The 20,239-nt window shown below is 43.4% G+C and overlaps 1 protein-coding gene across 2 annotated transcripts in view; it reads left to right on the top strand.

Moving 5' to 3' along the window:
• Positions 1 to 20,239, top strand: part of LOC124594412 (protein FAM43A) — a 623,045-nt gene that overhangs the window by 139,369 nt on the left and 463,437 nt on the right. For both annotated transcript variants that reach the window (XM_047132783.1, XM_047132782.1), the window contains exon 2: positions 682 to 749. The gene's annotated coding sequence lies outside the window, so the exon portion shown is untranslated. The remainder of the gene's footprint in view (positions 1 to 681; positions 750 to 20,239) is intronic.

Genomic DNA, 20,239 nt, shown 5'->3' with positions numbered 1-20,239 from the left:
AAGCGATGCCAAACGGTATCATTGAAGCATTGGGAAGCTCAAAAAAGCCAGAAATACTTAATGATGTCATTTGGAATCGCAGACGCAGGAAGGGTTAAGCGAGCTAGTATTAAAGAGTTCCTTCAAAAAATGGGCGTAGCACGACGGTCGCGTCAGACATTAAATTATTTTTCAGGCACTTCGGATGTGATTTTACCATCGTCCATGTGTTCTACTAATATATAAAAAATAAACTGAAAATTAACATTTTCCCGTTAGTTTCATGAACGGCCCCCCCCCCCTCCCTTTCAAGTATTTGCACAATAAGATTTTTATCTAATATTCCATTCGTTCCCGTAACATAACAAAGTTGACAGCAAGTGTCAGCTGAGGGAACAGGAGACAGCAGCAGCAGCAGCAGCAGCTGGTGGTTGTTTTTACGTGTAGTTCCCCAGATATGCGCGCCACGCAGGTGGCAGGGCGGCTGTCAAGTCTTGCGTCCGGAGTGTTGTTTTCGCGTCGCTGTGGTTCACGGCCCGCTCCGCACTGCTTGCGCAAGACGCCGCCGCCGCCGCCGCCTCTAGCCTTCACCTTGGCGCTCCGTCTCCGTCTGGCCGCCCTCACGGCTGTTCCGTACCCACCCACCTGTCTGCCCTCGCTCCTGCTTGCGACAGCGGCTAACGAAATCCTCTTGTTTTACAGGACGCGAGCCACACAACTGGCGCCAGTACCTAGCAACCACGGCCGGAGCGACATCATCCTGCACTAGTGTGAGTACCGCAGCTCTCCACTCCTCTGTTACCACGTCTCGATACTCTGACTGGCTCGTCTTTCCCCACTGTGTAGCTAAGTGAGCTCGTGTATCGTAACATTCTGTGTTACAAGTACCATTAAATGTAGAAAGACCATCAAAAAACTACACAGAAATAGGAAATCGGGCTCTGCAGCGTCTTGTAGACATAAAGAAAAGTTTAAGCCTTTTATCTCAGAAGTGAAATTCTGCAATTTAATTAGAGACGGTTGATTTCTTGCCCAACCATTCATTCCAGCTCATGCCTTCGCACGATCGAAATACCACGGCTCTTCAAAACCTTCGTCAGTGAGCAAGCCAGATAGCCCGTCTCCTCCGACACATCATTATTGTTTCCAGAATGAAATTTCAGTCTGCAGTGGAATGTGCGGTGATCTGAAACGTCCCGGACCTTTAAAACTGACCGGGGCTCGAACCTGGTACCTTTCCATCACGCGGGTCAGCACTCAAGCTACTGACGAGAGCAAGGCAAGCACCATCTATCCTCAGTGGAAGATCGGGCCAAAATATGCGAACACGGGTCTCTGCATATCCGGAGATACTCCACCGTTCCTGAGAAAATGACGGTCAAAGTTTTCGACGTACGTTAAATACCTTTTAGCGGGCGATAATCTCAGTCGAGGTGGTGGCTCAATGGCTAGCATAGCGAACTCTCACTTTATCGGCCCGTGTTCGAAAACCGATCAACGTTCTGTTTTTTGTTTATTTGCCCATGTCGTTAGAAGGTTAGTACTGGAATATTTCTTACCAAGTTAGGAAATAAAAGGGCAGTATATTAATTGTAAAATTACAACTTGGTTCCAGAAAAAAGTGTCATACAATTATCATGCAATATAAACGTGTGAGTATGGTATTTTCAGAGGTTACAATCTTCTAAAATTATCATATATATACTCTTATTGTGAAACCCAGTTGTAATTTTGCAATTAACATAGTGTCCTTGTATGCCCTAGCTTGATAAGAAGCATTCATATAGTAATCTGTTACGGACATAGGTGGTGGTGGTGTCGCATACTCCGTGACAGAGCGTAGGGGAACGATGCGGGAGACTCGCACCGCCGTACTAGACAAGGTCCTAACGGAAGTGGTTTGCCATTGCCTTCCTCCGACCGTAATGGGGATGGATGGATGGATGATGATGATGATGATGATGATGATGATGATGAAGACGACACAACACCATCATCTCGAGGCAGGTGAAAATCCCTGACCCCGCCGGGAATCGAAACCGGGACCCCATGCTCGGAAAGCGAGAACGCTACCGCGAGACCACGAGCTGCGGACAACGGACATATGTAGAAATAAATAAATAAAAACAATAATCGTGTTTCTAACACTTGGCGCGAAAGTTAGAAGTCGTGATGCTAGCCACTTGCCACCATTTCGGCTGACGTCATCGAGCGTAAAAGGCATCCAAATTACGTCGAAAACCTAGACCGTTATTTCCTCAGATACGGTCGAGTGTCTATGGATAAGTCGAGACAAGTGTTCACTTATTTTGACTCATCTTCCATTGAGCAAAGGTTCTGGAAACTGGGTTACGGCACGTGCCATGTTTGGTTCGTTAGCCACCCAAGCGCGGCTCACTACTCGCTCTCACTGCTTCACTACCGCCAGTACCTCATCTCCTACTTTCAAACTTCATGGAAGTTCTTCTGCACACTCAGCAGCAGAGTGAAAAATCACTCTGGAAACAATCGTCCAAGATGCGGCTATGTCGTGTCTCCGCAGTGTCCTTTCTTCCAGGAGTGTTAGTGGCGCAAGATATGGAGGAGAACTTGCCTGAAGTTTGGAAGGTAGGAGATGAGGTAGCGCGGCAGTAAGGCTGTGAAGGCGGGTCGTGAGTTGTGCCCAGATAGTTTGATCGGTAGAGCACCTGCCCGCGAAAGGGAAAGATTCCAGATTCGAGTCCCAGCACGACACCCAGTTTCAATCTGCCAGGAAAACTCGTATCATCACTGACTTACGAACCTCTTTGTAAAAGCTTTGTTGCTGTACAGCTTATGCTGTATATGCTTAGCTTAACATAACATATAAATAAGTACAACCAATGAAATTAGATCTTTTCAGCTTTAACTTTCAAGGGTGGTAATAAATATTACTTAAAGCTTTTTATTTTCTTATCCATACTGCTGTATTTATGGTTTCCAAGTTTGACTGCAGTCAATTTCGAAAGCACAAGGTTCTATCAGGAATCGATTCACGGTTGATCCACAAAAATATCACTAGAACTTGAGGAAACTGAATATCCGTGTATCAACTTGTACGAAAACAACTGAATTAAAAGGCCCAACTAAAAGTAGCCTTTTTGCTTCGATTGAAATTAAATTGGAAAATATTAAATACAACTGGTTTGACGTAGAAATAAGAAGGGAATAAACAGGACTTAGTTTGCGCCGTAGAGCTTTTCGTAGCTGACGTCCTCACCATCTTACACCACAGTTAATGTTAGTACTTCGACCACAGACGATTTTTACACATTAATGCACACTTACCAAGATTTGTGTAAATGGATCTCACAGCCCTCAAGAGATTGCTAGACTTAATGGCAAAGTGTAATGAAATAAATTACTTGCCCATTCTTAAAGTGCCTTTGCGCACAGCTAAGGCAAATACTCTTATAGGGCAACGAGTTATATAAAACATATGTAGCGACCATGTTTATTACGATTTGGGCAAGATCACTTATAAGTTGAATGGTATGAAATTTTCACTACACAAGATGTGAACAAATGTGAATTTTGAAAAGAAAAATTTCACATCTGTGCTGCGGATTTATTTACAGTTCTCGGACCTCTTCGAAAGACAGCAGTTTTAGATTGCGCCATAAGAGAAAAAAAGATATTGAAAATAAGTAACAAAGTCACGGCAAAGCCAGACCGGTAACACGTCGAAATGTTCAGTCTATCCCACAGTGAGGTGAAAACTGGAATTAGCAGTACAGTGATTATCAAAGTAAAAGTGTGGACTGAAACTGTGATAAACTATTTGATCACATTTTGAATAAAAGTTAGTTCAGTATATTAGAAATCGTTAAGAGCTACAGAGAATGATGATTACATGAGGTGATCCGGATGGTAAAAGGCAAAAGCGAACTGCTGGGCATCTCTTAGCTGCCTTTGAAAAAACTGAAGACCACACTCTCGTTTATTTGTACGTATAGTATAAATATTCACATATGGTCTCTTGGGTCCTCAATCAAAATACATGTTTCTTTACACAAGCATACATAAAATTTTACAACCAAAAATTAATTTTTGGTGAAGGGGTCCTAAGCTTCTTACTTGAAATATTCAACAGCGCCAAAGTATTGTGTATATTACGATATTACGTAAGTGATTTGAAGATAAAAAGAAACAGGGAAGGGTTGCAAACTCTCGATGTTTTAGATATCCATTCTACAGCTTTGCTTTCAAATTGCTGTACATTTTAAGCCATCGATGTGCATAGTATTTATTTTGTACTAACTAAAGATATTATTGCGATGTAATACGGTAGCTGCGGCGTAATCTGGCCATACAGACGTTGTGGAGGGATTCTATCGTACAATGAAAACCGACAAGCGTTTTGTGGAATAACTGGAACGGTGCGCCGAGTTCTCCTTTCAGTGCTCCCCGGCTGACAAGCGGAAACTTCCGTCCCGCGGGAGAGATTATATCTGAGCCGCGGACAGCCCGCTTAGCGGTAGTGGGGTTGGGGATTGGGGGGGGGGGGGGGGGGGGGGTGTTCCGCACACGTGCTGGAACTTGCCCCGGCTGCCGCCCCTCCGTACTACAAGATACAGTCACGCATTCAGAAAATACGTGGTGCAGGCTAAGTCTAAATCGTCATAGTTGACACTGACAGTCCCACTGTCGAGTGCTAAGTTAAAAGACTCATAACATGTTCTCCAATTAAAAATACGGAGTTGCTTCGCTCTTAAAGAACTTTTCGGACCGAATGAATCGAAGTACTCATTATTAGGGCTCTGCGCAGATGCAGATAATCGCAGTAGAATTTCTCTACGGGTTCGGCATATTTTTATTAAGGGTTGAGGAAATCTTGGTGAGAACTGGAGGCCTGATCCCCTTCCTGACATCACACTCCTATGTTTGCACAGTGTGTTGTAAAGTAATCATGAGGATACGTCAAGTATAATGCCCTAAAGATGCAAATTATTACCCTCAAATATTACAAAGTGGTTTCCTGAAATATAACACTTCCCACGGGTAAGATGTAACAGCATTAACAAACATGGTGAACTTCAGCCCGTGCTCAGTATCTTTAGCGTAACTGGAGGCAAATTGCTCATCTCTCGTCCTGTAAACACGTAGCTGTCATCCAAATTAATTTCTTCCCAGCTGGCCGCAGGCTCTGACGTGCATGCAGTAAACAGTGCATAACGAAGTCGCAAATTTCAGTGCTATTGAAACTGAAATTTCGTAATACTGGGATGCCACTGGATTTTATGTTCACAGAAAGAAAAAAAGCTTTCGGATGACAATCATTTCTAGAGGGCCGCAAAAGACGCTATAAAAATCTCCACACGATCTTAGAATTCACACAGTATTAACCCAAGCTGGCACAAGAACATCATCCGAGGCAGCTCTAACCAATTATTACGTCTTAACGCGATATTACGTTTTACAGGTGGATTCACGTATTGCCTCCTTCGAAAATGCTCGTAGGCTTGTAATGAGCTGGACGTTTTTCGGTGTTATGATCTGTACTGCGTCTAGGGAAATTCCGAGGTTTATATTTCTAATGTACTTGAAATCTGTTGGACTATGAATCGTAACATTATCCCAGCTTTACCTAAGTTTGTGAAGACTTTTTAATCCTCGTGTAATGTTCGATTAGTGTAAGCGCAGATCCTGCTGATTCCAGGAAAACAGCGAATCGGTGGAGATGTACGAGATTAAAATATCTGAATCTCTGCAAGTAAGAGCTGTTCTCACGGACTACTAAATGGTAGATAAGTGTAATAAAGAGACAGTGCCGACACCCAGCAAAACACACACATTTCCTACATAATAGACGACAACCTCAAAATCCACCACTTACGTGACAAAAGATGTGGATGTTATCATACGTCTGATAATTAATCATCGTACGTCACACGAAACACAGAGACAGAATACGAAATAAGAATGCAGAAAAGTTAGAGGTTCTTTGCCTTGTTCAAGTCACTCCTAGTGTAAGTTGGTTACGATTATTCGCGATGCATATAAATATGCTTGTGAATGATCTGTACGATGAAATTATTAGAGTATGCAAGAAACAAACTAATTATAGGCACCTAAGACAAAGTGTGTGTGTTTATGGGAAGGCAGTAAGAGAGTGCCCATCACGTCAACATTACTACTGGTTTCAGGCACGATATACAGGGTGTTACAAAAAGGTACGGCCAAACTTTCAGGAAACATTCCTCACACACAAATAAAGAAAGTATGTTATGTGGACATGTGTCCGGAAACGCTTAATTTCCATGTTAGAGCTCATTTTAGTTTCTTCCACCTACGCTCAATGGAGCACGTTATCATGATTTCATACGGGATACTCTACCTGTGCTGTTAGAACATGTGCCTTTACAAGTACGATACAACATGTGGTTCATGCACGATGGAGCTCCTGCACGTTTCAGTCGAAGTGTTCGTACGCTTCTCAACAACAGATTCGGTGACCGATGGGTTGGTAGAGGCGGACCAATTCCATGGCCTCCACGCTCTCCTGATGTCAATCCTCTTGACTTTCATTTATGGGGGCATTTGAAAGCTCTTGTCTGCGCAACCGCGGTACCAAATGTAGAGACTCTTCGTGCTAGTATTGTGGACGGCTGTGACACAATACGCCATTCTCCAGGGCTGCATCAGCGCATCAGGAATTCCATGCGACGGAGGGTGGATGCATGTATCCTCGCTAACGGAGGACATTTTGAACATTTCCTGTAACAAAGTGTTTGAAGTCGCGCTGGTACGTTCTGTTGCTGTGTGTTTCCATTCCATGATTAATGTGGTTTGAAGAGAAGTAATAAAATGAGCTCTAACATGGAAAGTAAGCGTTTCCGGACACATGTCCACCTAACATATTTTCTTTCTTTGTGTGTGAGGAATGTTTCCTAAAAGTTTGGCCGTACCTTTTTGTAATACCCTGTATACTAAAATATGTGATCTTCAGTCGTTCTAGTGTTAGTGCGTTATGCCTTTGTTGCGTGATGTCGTGTGTATTTAAAAGCTTACAAGTCGTGAAACTAAGTAAAATTAACTTCTTGTCGACAGACGACTCTTTTAATGTGAATCTTTGTCTATCTCGATATAGTCGAAAATATTTATTTCAACTACTCTTATTCCATTTCATTTTATGTCATTCACCCGTAACTACTTTCTCACTTTTTTTTATTATCGTTGCTAGTACAATGATGTTGACGTAAAAATCAAACTAAAACCCCGTGTTCTTAATTAGTTAAATAATTATTTATTAATTACGTACCGAGTCACATAAACATAAGTTTTATTTACCTATATCGAGTGAGCTCGACATTGCAGACGTCCAGCATAATACCGTTTTACACTTGGTATTAAACACAGAATAAAGTCTTCACAAGGGAATGTATTGCTTGGGGGTCTGGGGAGAGGTTAGGATGTTTTCACTCCTAACCTGCACAGAAAGACATCTTAGGGAACATGATACGTCATTGCCGGCAACTTCACAAACACCTAATACTGTAGGACAGACTTACTTGCCGTTAGCCCTGTCATTTTTTATCATTTCAAATCCCATATCTGAGCAGATACACAAACGTATTTTGCCACATCCTTTGTGTTTTGTGTAACGGCACTTAAGCTGGGTTCTCACAAATTCTCTTTGCTAATATAAACATCACAAGGCGGTGGATGTGCAAGTGCGAATAGCTATACATTTTCAAGTGTTCGAAAGTTGCTTGCCACCTAGTGAAAAGTGTTGTGCATCTTCACTGCCGACAGATTTTATGATTACACTGTTGTCTATTACCTACGTAGCTGCGGGGATTTTTGTACTGCACCTCAGGGCTTATTCACTATTCACGCAGCGGTAGTAAATAGTTTATAAGCACTGAGGTGCAATATAATTGTCGGCTTGGCAGTAAGATAACACACTGCTGCAGGAAATTTACCACAATACCGGCAATATTCTGGAATCAAGGAACATATTTACACAGTGGAACCCAGAATGCATAGCTGGCGTCAATATTTTTTCGGAAAATTCATGACACTTGGCTGCATTAGAACAGTTTATTAATTTTCTACCTATTTCCGTCACTGACCATCATCTGGCATCTGAAAAACAGAAATGACAACAAAACCTCATGTTAGTACTCGTGAAACTAACACTTAATACGATTGTACGGTTCAGAATGACTGTCGTGTAACTTGCAGGTTCCAATATTTCGTAAGTTAAATTTGTGCATTTCATGTATTTATGACGTTTTAAACTTGAGGTTCCGTTGTCATTTCTGTTTTCTAACGCTGATTCAGGTGCCAGATGATGGCCAGTGATCGAAACCGGTAGAAAATTATTAAATTTTTGTAGTACAGCTAGGTGTCATAAATTTTCTGATACGTATATCCGCTACTGGCATGTAAAAAAACATTGGAAAGCATTTTTAATGTGATGGTTGTGTTACTATAAATTCTGCGCGCTATTTACTCCAGTAATTTAAAATTTATTGCAGCGTATCGTTCGATATTTAGGAAGGTATTAATGCTCACTAATTGCACTTGCGGTGGAAGAGTCCCAAACAGTTAATCAGGAACAAAGTAATTTAAGACGTATGCCCTAACAGACGTAGTGACGGAAGTGCTTACCTGGTATGTTGGTACTGTACCGAGTTGCGTGCTGCCAGGTAGAAAAGGTACGAGACAGCGCTGGGGAAAAGGGAGAAAACGAACAGCGTCTGCATTAACAGAAAGCAATTTAACTCGCCGCTGATTTGCGTTTTTGCGCTGGCCACAAAAAAGCGTCAGCTGTTGCGTAACGGCGGAGCAATGCCCTCAGCTGCTGGCTGTAGGTTTAGCAGCGAGGCAGGGCTAACCGCATGTGTGTCTTTCCCTCTCTTACTTCCAGCGCTCTGTACTTGACAGCACACGAGACGGACAGCTCCTGCCCTTTCCCTCTGGCCACTGCAACTCCCATTTTCAATGGTGCCTACGCTGTACTGACAAGCTCGTGCTTCATAACAACTTCCAGGCAGTCTGAGATGCATTCGATGTATCAGACTGGGTCTGTACCCCGCTCCTATTTACACTACTGGCCAGTAAAATTGCTACACCAAGAAGAAATGCAGATGATAAACGTGTATTCATTGGACAAATATATTATACTAGAACTGACATGTGATTATATTTTCACGTAATTTGGGTGCATAGATCCTGAGAAATCAGCACCCAGAACAACCACCTCTGGCCGTAATAACGGCCTTGATACGCCTGGGCATTGAGTCAAACACAGCTTGGATGGCGTGTACAGGTACAGCTGCCCAAGCACCTTCGACACGATACCACAGTTCATCAAGAGTAGTTGCTCGGCCACCATCGACCAGACGTTTTCAATTGGTGAGAGATCTGGAGAACGTGCTGGCCAGGGCAGCATTCGAACATTTTCTGTATCCAGAAAGGCCCGTACAGGACCTGCAACATGCGGTCGTGCATTATCCTGCTGAAATGTACGGTTTCCCCGGGATCGAATGAAGGGTAGAGCCACGGGCCGTAACATATCTGAAATGTAACGTCCGCTGTTCAGAGTGCCGTCAATGCGAACAAGAGGTGACCAAAACGAGTAACAAATGGCACCCCATACCATCACGCCGGGTGATACGCCAGTATGGTGATGACGAATACACGCTTCCAATGTGCGTTCACAGCGATGTCGTCCAACACGGATGCGACCATCGTGATGCTGTAAACATAACCTGGATTCATCCGAAAAAATGACGTTTTGCCATTCGTGCACCCAGGTTCGTCGTTGAGTACGCTATCGCAGGCGCTCCTGTCTGTGATGCAGCATCAAGGGTAACTGCAGCCACGGTCTCCGAGCTGATAGTCCATGCTGCTGCAAATGTCGTCGAACTGTTCGTGCAGATGGTTGTTGTCTTGCAAACGTCCCCATCTGTTGACTCAGGGATACAGACGTGGCTGCACGATCCGTTACAGCCATGCGGATAAGATGCCTGTCATCTCGACTGCTAGTGATACGAGGCGGTTGGGATCCAGCACGGCGTTCCATATTACCCTCCTGAACCCACCGATTGCGTATTCTGCTAACAGTCATTGGATCTCGACCAACGCGAGCAGCAATCTCGTGATACGATAAACCACAATCGCGATAGGCTACAATCCGACCTTTATCAAAGTCGGAAACTTGATGGTAAGCATTTCTCCTCCTTACAGAAGGCATCACAACAACGTTTCACCAGGCAACGCCGGTCAACTGCTGTTTGTGTATTAGAAATCGGTTGGAAACTTTCCTCATGTCAGCGCGTTGTAGGTGTCGCCACCGGCACCAACATTGTGTGAATGCTGTGAAAAGCTAATTATTTGCATATCACAGCATATTCTTCCTGTCGGTTAAATTTCGTTTCTGTAGCACGTCATCTTCGTGGTGTAGCAATTTTAATGGCCAGTAGTGTAATATCAGTCATACGTTTCTTAAGCTACGTTTTATCCAAGCCTATTTCTCATGCAAGCGAAAACTAAAGCACGGCTTGTTATTTGCGTTGTAGCCTTGTGAGCAGTCTTCTTTGGGTGTACCGATACGCCGTGCCCTTATCCGCATGGAGCTTCAACCTTTTTGATCTTCCTTAGCCTTTGTTAATCATCTTTGCGGATACTTCCTTCTACCTGTTTGATCATCACACCAGTTAATCCAAGCATCAGCGTCAATTCTTTTCCTGTGATTTCCGGTAATTTTAGTTGATGTAAATGATGAAATTATACGTCTTCCATTACTTTAATAGGTCTACTAGCGTGATTCTTTATTGGTTATTATTCCTACTACTGAGCCGCTCCGTCTTCGGACGGATGGTACTAAGTATCTGCGGATGGACTACTTGCCTGGCGCGGTGGCAATAAATTATGTACCCAAACCTTCCTCCTGAGTCAAGTCTATCAGCAAAAACATACGAAAATCCCTACAGTAGTTCCTGTAAATAGCCTTCACACACAGTCAGAAAAACGTGGCAAGGGACTGTAATTTATAATACGTATAGATATGTATGGTTTGACGTTGCGATTGATAGTGTCAGTCATTTTACTGTAGCAGTACATTAGCTTCAGTGTTCGATGTAATATTAGTTGTGAAGATGACAAGAATGCCTGAAAAAGTGCAGTAAGAGGTCTGCTACCTTTTATGACCTCACTTTAGTGTCCTGACTGACAGTGGCTTGATTTAAACGAATAATGCACGGCTAATAGACAGTATGGTCCGTGGAATTTCTTCATGGCCCAACTAAAAGGACGTAATGAAAAGTAATGCCCCCGAATTTTTTATGTAAAAACTCTTAATTTTTAAATAAGGCAATCGTTATTAACGTTCTACACCTTTATTCTTCAAGTCTACATATTTATATCACAACTTAGTCAATCTGGCAACGAACGGATTTCTAACGACGACAAACCAGTTCGTTGATACCGTTACTGCAGAACGTTTGCCTCACCTCTACTTGTGTCGCTTCATCATTATGAAAGGGAAGTCTTCGAAAGTGTTCTCTAAGATTTAGAAACTGATAAAAATGGGATGGGACCTAGTTTGGACTGTATGGAGAATGATCTAGGACAATGAACCCAAGGCGTCGCATTGTTGCAGATGTCGCAACGCTGGTGTGTTGTCCGTCATTGCCATGCTGGAGGAAAGGGCGTTCCATGAGTGAACAAACTCTTCGAAACTAGATTACACGATGCTGTTTCTCACGAACCGACAGTTACTTACACACCGCCATGTTGCACGCTACAATTCGCTGCCCTTTAGCGACATAAGGCTGCAAATACGTAGACATGAAGAATAAAGATGCAGACTGTTAATAACATTAGTTTTATTTAAGACAGTTTTAAGAGTTCTTACACAATAAATTCGGAGGCATTGGTTTTCAGCCCGCCCTCGTAACGGCTGATACCGAAGGCAACGCCGTATCTACCGACCGCAGTTAACAAATAATTCTAAGCAAGCCCAACACAGACCTCATACCAAATCGAGTAAACACTGCCCTCCGTAACTACCCGGTATCGGCGAATTGTAGGCCAATTTGAGGTAGAAAGTTGAGACGCAGAGTTTGATACGGGACAGTTGAGGTCTATCAACTCGGGAAACTACCTCAAATTGGCCTACAAACTACGTAAGCTACACCGCACGCGCGTCGAGCGAGTTTTTCAACATTCTCGCGCTCTCTTCGCACAGATCATTAGTTCTACAGAAAAAATGAATAGGACATTTTTTGTAGGAAATTTGATATAGTTTAATTTTTTACTGCGACCCGTTTTCGCTGGAGGGTGCGGTTTTCGTGTTATTCGAGAAAAAGTACAAAAATGATATTAAATGTGTTCTATATTGGAAACCATTCGGAATATGGCAAACGTATGAAGTTTTTTTGTCCAGAATCATTAATAATATCACCCCTCAAAGCATGCACCTTTTCTCCTGACTCACCCTATATATAATATAAAATCGGCTATCATGACACAGCTATTCGATGCGATGGTGTGTGTGTGTGTGTGTGTGTGTGTGTGTGTGTGTGTGTGTGTGTGTGTATGTGTGTGTGTGTGTGTGTGTGTGTGTGTGTGTGAGAGAGAGAGAGAGAGAGAGAGAGAGAGAGAGAGAGAGAGAGAGAGAAAATTACAAATGATAAGCAGCGGTGAGAGACACACGCTCTTCCTTGGTAGAGCAAGTTGGAATGCTAGTAAAAAAAAAAAAAAAAAAAAAAATCTTCTGTTCTTCCTTTTCGTTCTTAGTACTAAAGGTACTGAATAATATATGTAGGTCTAAGTATAAAAATTGATTAACTTTTAATATCAGGAGTATTGTCGCATACCTTATTTTAATTGGTAAGTTATACATTCTTGCAGCAAAAACTTTAAAAAGTACTTTCGTATAAATACCCTGATTCTGGGCATTTAAAACTGCTTTGGGCAAATTCCCGTGCAACTGCCCATTTGTATATGTCCTGCCCACTGGATATTTGCCAGGCCCACGTCACGGCATGACGTTCGATACATGGTGCGTTCATGATGCTGCAGTTTTAATGGACGTGAGAAGTTGTGTGTATGATACGAGCAACAAGCGTAAGGGGAAGAGTGACGCTTTCTTCCAGCTTTCCCTGCAGCCCTACTCCTTGTACGTACCCCGCGTACAGGTGGAAGTGGACGAAGTGGCGGCTCCCGGTTGTGAGTTGGCGACTTCTGGGAACTGCAGGACGAGAGAGACCTATGCGGCCACTTTCCCTGCTACTGCCGCCGGTGGTGGCGGCTAATAACATCGCCGTGAAAGTGCCCCGTGGCGGGAAACGTCTTCTGTCGAAACGCACCACTTAATTACGCAGCCGGCCGTGGGGGGACAGGTTTCGCGAGGTTGCAGGCAACGACCGGCACTACAGTCAGTCAGTAGGCATGGCAAAGTTGTCTCAAGTATCGACCTATCTACTCTTCGATAAATTGTGTGTGTGGTCTAATCTACATCTACATCAGAGGACAGCCTTAAGGTGTACGGGGTGAAGATAATCTTGCTGCCATTGTCATTTCCCCATCCCCATTCTATTCGCGATTGATGCTAGGGAATAGTGTGTCGGTAAGCCTCAGTATCAACTCGGCTTCCTCTAATATTACTGTCATAGGCCGTCTCCATAGCCGAGTGGTTTGCGCTATCGCCTTCGATGAAGAAGGACCCAGGGCTCGATTCACGACACCCCTTCTGATTTTCTGAGGTACGGACGTCTGGTAAGGTGTCTACTTAGCCTCACGAGGCCGTATGAGGAGCTGTTTGAATAAAGAAGCAGCGTCATCGTCAGGATTCATCTGCTGCCCAATAACGGTTGGAGGGTTTGGCTACATGCTGATCACGTGTCCCACGATCACACATCGCTCCTGGTACTGCTACTGCCTTGTCGGAACAGGTCTAGGGCCTAATCTGTGACTAATGTTTACTTTATCATGGTCGTGGTACATTCGCGAGACCTAAACGTGAGGAAATAATACAGTGTGTTTATAAATGAATATGGGGGTTTTAACGCTTTATAATATTTATTACATTGAACGTACAGTTATAAATGATATGTCAAATGAAAGAGCAACTCAAACAATTTTACCAAGAACCTTATAAAAGTTCAATGTGAGCACCACTTGTCACACGGCACGCACAAAGTCTATAGCCGAGTTCTTCCCAAAAGCAAGGGGCCCAATGACAGGGCTTGCTTTGCATGGCCTCCACGTTCACCCTACCTAACGTCATGCTATTTTTTCCTTTCGGGCTTCATCAAGGATCTTGGGTACGTGCATCCGCTACCAGCAGACCTCCATGAAATAAGAAACCGGATTGAAGCAGCTGTTGCTACAGTCACTGAAGACACATTAATCAACTTTTGGGGAGAACTCGGCTGTAGACTTGATGTGTGCCGTGTGACAAGTGGTGCTCACATTGAACATTTATAAGGTTCTTGGTAAAACTGTTTGAGTTGCCCTTTCATTTGACATATCATTTATAACTGTAAGTTTAATGTAATAAATATAATAAAGCGTTAAAACACCGATATTAATTTATAAACACCCTGTATTTCAGGCGGCTCCTCTTGGAACGTACGCTCTCAGAAATTAAACAGCAAACTTCTCCGCGATGACCAGGACACCTTTCTTGTAGCGTCTGGCAGTGTTTATTAAGCATTCCCCTTACGCTCTCGCGCTTGCTAAACCGTCCTGTGACGAAACTGCACAGCTCTTCGTTGAATCTTCCCTGTCTTTTCTATCAGTCAGACTGGCAAGGTTGAAAGACTAATGAACAGTACTCTAGAATGTGTCTGATAAGTGTTTAAGCCCTTCTTTCGTGGATGCATTCAATTTCGTTTTTATTCTTTCAGTCACTTTCTACCTGGCTTCTGCTTCTCGTACAGTTCAAGTGGTCATTTCACTTAAGGTCTCTCGGGACGAATTCTTCCGGCCACTATATATTTGTTACTATTAGGTTTACAGCGTTTTTTTTTCTTTTTTTCCAATAACGTCGTCGAACAGTAACGGACTCCTCGCCTATTGAGCACCTTGTATAACATTTATTTTCGTCCACAGTCAACTACCTGTCCGTGCACCAATCAGCTGTCCTACGCAAGTCTTCCAGCATTTCGCTAGAGTCTTCTGATGTTGAAATCCTCCTACAGACAACTAAATCGTCTACGGAAAGCCTCATCAAGCTTCCAGTGCTGTACACTACATTATTTATGTCTATATTGTTAACAGTAACTGACCTGTAACACTCCCTTGTGGTACTCCCGAAACGATCAAGCCATCCGTCCACTACTCCCCGTGAAGAGGAACGGATTTAGTGCTATCTGCGAGGAATTCCTGATTCGAATCACAAATCTGGTCTCACACTCGCTATATTTGTACTTTATTCACTGAACGATAAGGCGGAACTGTATACATTGCTTTCCGGAAGTCGGAGAACAGGGCATCAAACTGGGCGCCATTGTCGACGGCGCTATCGATACTGACGACTTACTGCACCTAAAGTACCTAATTTAGATATCTACGTGTGCGATATATCTGAAAAAAATTATCTGAAAAGACAGTTGTTAGAAAACGGATACTATTACTTAGAAACTATGAGAGACCTGTTGTAAATTTCACTAAAGACTTTTGTCAAGAAATGCTTTCCTTTTTATAAATAATTTAGAAATGGAGAGAAGTGTGGAGGTAAAATATGCAGAGCAAAACAAAGGCTTGAAGTAGCGAACTGATTCATATGTATGTAGGTTGCATTAATTCTGTAGTTATGAACTGAATTTCGCATAATAAATTAGTGTTGACAACTGCATCAAATCAGTCGTCGGAATGATGACCACATCATCAGTTGACAAGATGTACATCCCACAGTGATTATTTACATCCAATATGCAGTAAAAGTATATAGAAAATAGAGTTGTCTAACGCTCATACTTACCGAGGAACTGGGTTGACGTTATCGATATTTCCCCAAATTATCAACACTTAACGGTGTATCGTTCCCATCTCTACCAATGAGTACACTTCGTCCTACTTGCACGACGAGAAGGGGGAAGGGGGCGCCTGTGGTAGGTGTACCGCAGCCTCCTCCGCTCGCTGAGTGCGCATGCGCACTCTGCAGAGTTTACAAACCTTCCTATGATTCCGTACCGCAAAGGCAGCTTTAAAGAGCGAGAGACGCCAAATGAGCGCGCCCTTGGAAGGCCCGTGCGTGAAGGCGGCTGCAGCGCAACCAGAAGATGCCCTGCAATGAGGAGTCGTGTCCTTAATGACGTAGGGCGTCTGAGGTCAGCAGTTTCGCAAACCATGTTCCTTGGAGTACAATTTACTTACGCTTAGACTCTAGCGTACATACAGCATTAAAGACGAGGCCACCACGAAATTGCACATGGTTTAAGACTTCCAAATATAATAGTTATCGCTTGTTGGTTCGCAATCTGTACACACTGCAGCGCTACAACACTGGGAAGCCATTTCGTCTGTTACAATCTCTCTGCAATGACGAGCAGGCGAGACACCATTCTTAATACCTAGATGCGCCAGGAGGAGCCTCGCAGTCTACAAGGCTATACTGGCCCTCCACAGCAGGCCTTCTAACTCAATTGAAAAGCAGTGCGCAGACAACCCCGGGGAATGCTATTTTTCGCTAAATGTACTAACGCTGTGCTGAAAACAGATATTAGTAACTGTGGGAAACGGACACGAAAAGAATCGACATAAATCACCGTGACTTTTCGACGAGAAACCAGTTTTGGTGTTTCTATATAGTCTGTCTGTGAACTAAAGAGTGAGCAGCGTTTGTCGTGGGGGAAGTGCTATCTACAACGCTACAGCTGCCGTACAGGAAGGCCGGCCACTGTGGCAGAGCGGTTCTAGGCGCTTCAGTCCGGAACCACGTGGCTGCTACGGTCGCAGGTTCGAATCCTGCCTCGGGCATGGATGTGTGTGATGTCCTTAGGTTAGTTAGGTTTACGTAGTTGTAAGTCTAGGGGACTGATGACATCAGATGTTAAGTCCCATAGTGCTTCGAGTCATTTGAACCATTTTTAACCTTACAGGAACATTTATAATTAATCTGTTTCCCGTCTAGTAGTGCGGCGCAGCGACACGTGATCTGCGTAGATTCTGTTCGTGTTAATTTATATTTGGGCGTGTATCGTAGTGAATGCGATAGAACACGATGTGTAAGAACAGATATATTGGGCAGACGGTAGGAATTTTCATACGAAATTGAAAGAACACGGAGACCTGACCAATTCCAGATCAACTTTGGCAACGCATTTGATTGACAACCAACGTCAGCTGTATCGAGTTCTGGATAACATAACTGTACTATGTACTACAGAGAAAGGTCTGATGCTCAATGCTGCGGAAGAACTTGAAATCTTAAGAATCCTCCATTCCTTTTCTCTTTATACCGGCACACTTAATGAACGCACTGACATGTATCGCAAAAATGTTTTAGTTAATTATGTCATTACTCATCCAAGTTAAGCAGTGTGTGTAACGCAATGTTTTCCCTTGTTTTCATTTTACAGGTTGTTCTCGCCTAGTGTTGTTGTGGTTCCGTCTCCCTTCTGCTGTCACTTGCCGCTTTTCCGGTTTAATCAGTTTACCAACCACATCAGTTTCGCTTGCGTTATGGATCGTGTGCGCCCTCAATACTCCTGGCTAGCAAATATTTACTGTTGTTTAGTTTTACTGTTAAGTGCTCCTGGTCGGGTGACACGAGGGAATGGATTTATGGTATTTACGTAAGTAACGTCATGCAATGCTTTTTTTACTTTCCGTCGCTATTGCATCTTACATGTTTTATGATTTTGGTGACTTTCGGTGTCTGGTCGTGATGTCGACTTTTGCCCACCACTTTTATTCTTTTGACACAGAACTTTTGTTCCATGACAACATTGGGTTGATGAAAACCTCAGATGGTAAGATTATTTTATTTGTAAATGACGTCCTGTTCTTCCTTACCTGACATTTTTTGACAAAAACTTCAGGATCCCCCCTCATTATCCTGTGACAAAAAATGTTCATTATTGCAATTTACACCAGATGATCGGATTTTAACTGTTCCGAAATCGGTCGTGTATGCAATAAAAGATCGTTGATTCGGCAACTGTTGTGCGGTTTCTTTATTTTACAGCATAGACTTGTACAGTTCGGCTACCATGATGAACAACTCTTTATAACCTTTCTATTCTTTTCCTCGTGTGCATCGGCAAGCTGCATTGTAAGCATTATTATCCACCACTTAAGTCAAGTGACCGATGACGACCGGTTCGCGTCTAAATAGACGTGCCTGAAACAGTGGAGCGGACATACGGGTTACCCTTACCCAGGATACTTAACAGCAGGTCCAGCTAAACACGAGTGCCACAGAAGACTGAAGTGCTGATTAGTTTCTATGATACGGGAGTGCACAAGATCCAAACAGGGTGTCTAGATGGTGGAGCCTCGAGCACTCTGCACTCGATTTCGAAAAGAACAGGGTTCCAGTTCACGTCTTTTCCTTCGTTTGCTTAAATTGCTGAAGGTAAACGAGCATTCGCCTGGCTGCGTCACTTCCCTATTCTTGTCCAATCCTGGCTGTGAGCACTGATCCTAATGGCCCCATCATTGACGGGACGTTAAGCCCTAGTCCGCCTTCCTTCCTCCAATAGAACAGGAAATACGGAGGTTGGCTTCACAAGTTGGTCGTCTCCTTGCAAAACTTAAGGTTAATGTTGGTTGTTCAGATTCACGATTGTTGCTTTATAGTTTGCTGGCTAGTTGCTTCTATTTTTCTCTTCCCCAATAACGAGGCGTCGTCGCTTACACGTTTCATTCTCTTGTGTTTTCCAAATAGCTTGCTTTACAAAAAAACCGAAAGCAACACTGTACCATGCGTAAAAGTATTTTAACAATGCTTTCCATTTCAGTAGTAGTATTCACCGTCAAAATGCTAAAGCAGTGAGTAGGTCTTAGATGTATTCTTACAGTTTCGTCTAATGATAAATGTTTTCAAGTTCTTTCCTCCCTGATAAATCACGGAAGCTGTAAGCAAGCAAGTTTCAACAAAGCGGTTTATCTCACCTGTCGTGGCGTGGCGTCTATGCTTTCCCTCCCCCCCCCCTTCCCTTCCCCAGCACCTCGTCCTTAACCGTCTACTCGACCAGGCGCTTATTGAAGCTGGCGTGGCTGAAGCCAAACAAGTAGCGTTTGCGGTGGCTATCTTTCTAAGGTTTCCCAAGGGCTCCCACCTGCCATTGCGAAATGGTAGTTTTTTATCATAAGTGCACTACATGTCCCACCATACAAAACGTAGTAAAAATGTGACTTTTCTTTTACTGTTCTGTGAACCTGCACTCCGACTGCCGGTTAACACTCTAGGGACTCGCATTCGGGAGGACGACGGCTCAAACCCGCGTCCGACCATCCTGAATTATGTTTTCCGTGATTTTCCTAAATTGCTTCAGGTAAACGCCGGGATGATTCCTTTGAAAGGGCACGGCCGATTTCCTTCCTCGTCCTTCCCTAATCCAATGAGACTGATGACCTCGCTGTTTGATCCCCTCTCCCCAAATCAATCGACCAACCATCTGTCACTGCAACAGAGATGTAAATTTGTGATTACAAATTCAGTAAGAATTCAAAATTAAAGCCACTTATTTAGTAATGGAATCAATGGAATACAGATGGATGATAATAGTTTGTTCACAACGGCAGATTTGTGCAGGTGCCGGCCGGGGTGGCCGAGCGGTTCTAGGCGCTACAGTCTGGAACCGCGCGACCGCTACGGTCGCAGGTTCGAATCCCGCCTCGGGCATGGATGTGTGTGATGTCCTTAGGTTAGTTAGGTTTAAGTAGTTCTGAGTTCTTGGGGACTGATGACCTCAGAAGTTAAGTCCCATAGTGCTCAGAGCCATTTGAACCATTTGTGCAGGTTCCTGTGTCGTGCAAATGTCTAGAGGTGAGCATGGAATTCAATGAAGTGTTCACTTGAAAAAGGTTTACCACAATGCTTCTCAGAACGGTGATCCATTCTTACTGGTACTATTTGTCCGCATGATGATATTAAAAGAACTATTCTGCGAATTACAAGGGTTTTATTCGAGTTTTAGATTATTTTCCAAATTTGGAGCAATCATCGAATTAAAGGTTTCACAGTGATAGGTAGTTTCGACGACTGGCCTATTTGTCAAAATCTCGCGCCGGGATAAAGATGTGCCTCAACTACAAACAATTTTTTTTTCTTGAC

Source organism: Schistocerca americana, chromosome 2, assembly GCF_021461395.2.
Source record: "Schistocerca americana isolate TAMUIC-IGC-003095 chromosome 2, iqSchAmer2.1, whole genome shotgun sequence".
Lineage (NCBI taxonomy): Eukaryota > Metazoa > Arthropoda > Insecta > Orthoptera > Acrididae > Schistocerca > Schistocerca americana.
This window is presented reverse-complemented; position numbering and strand designations above follow the sequence as displayed.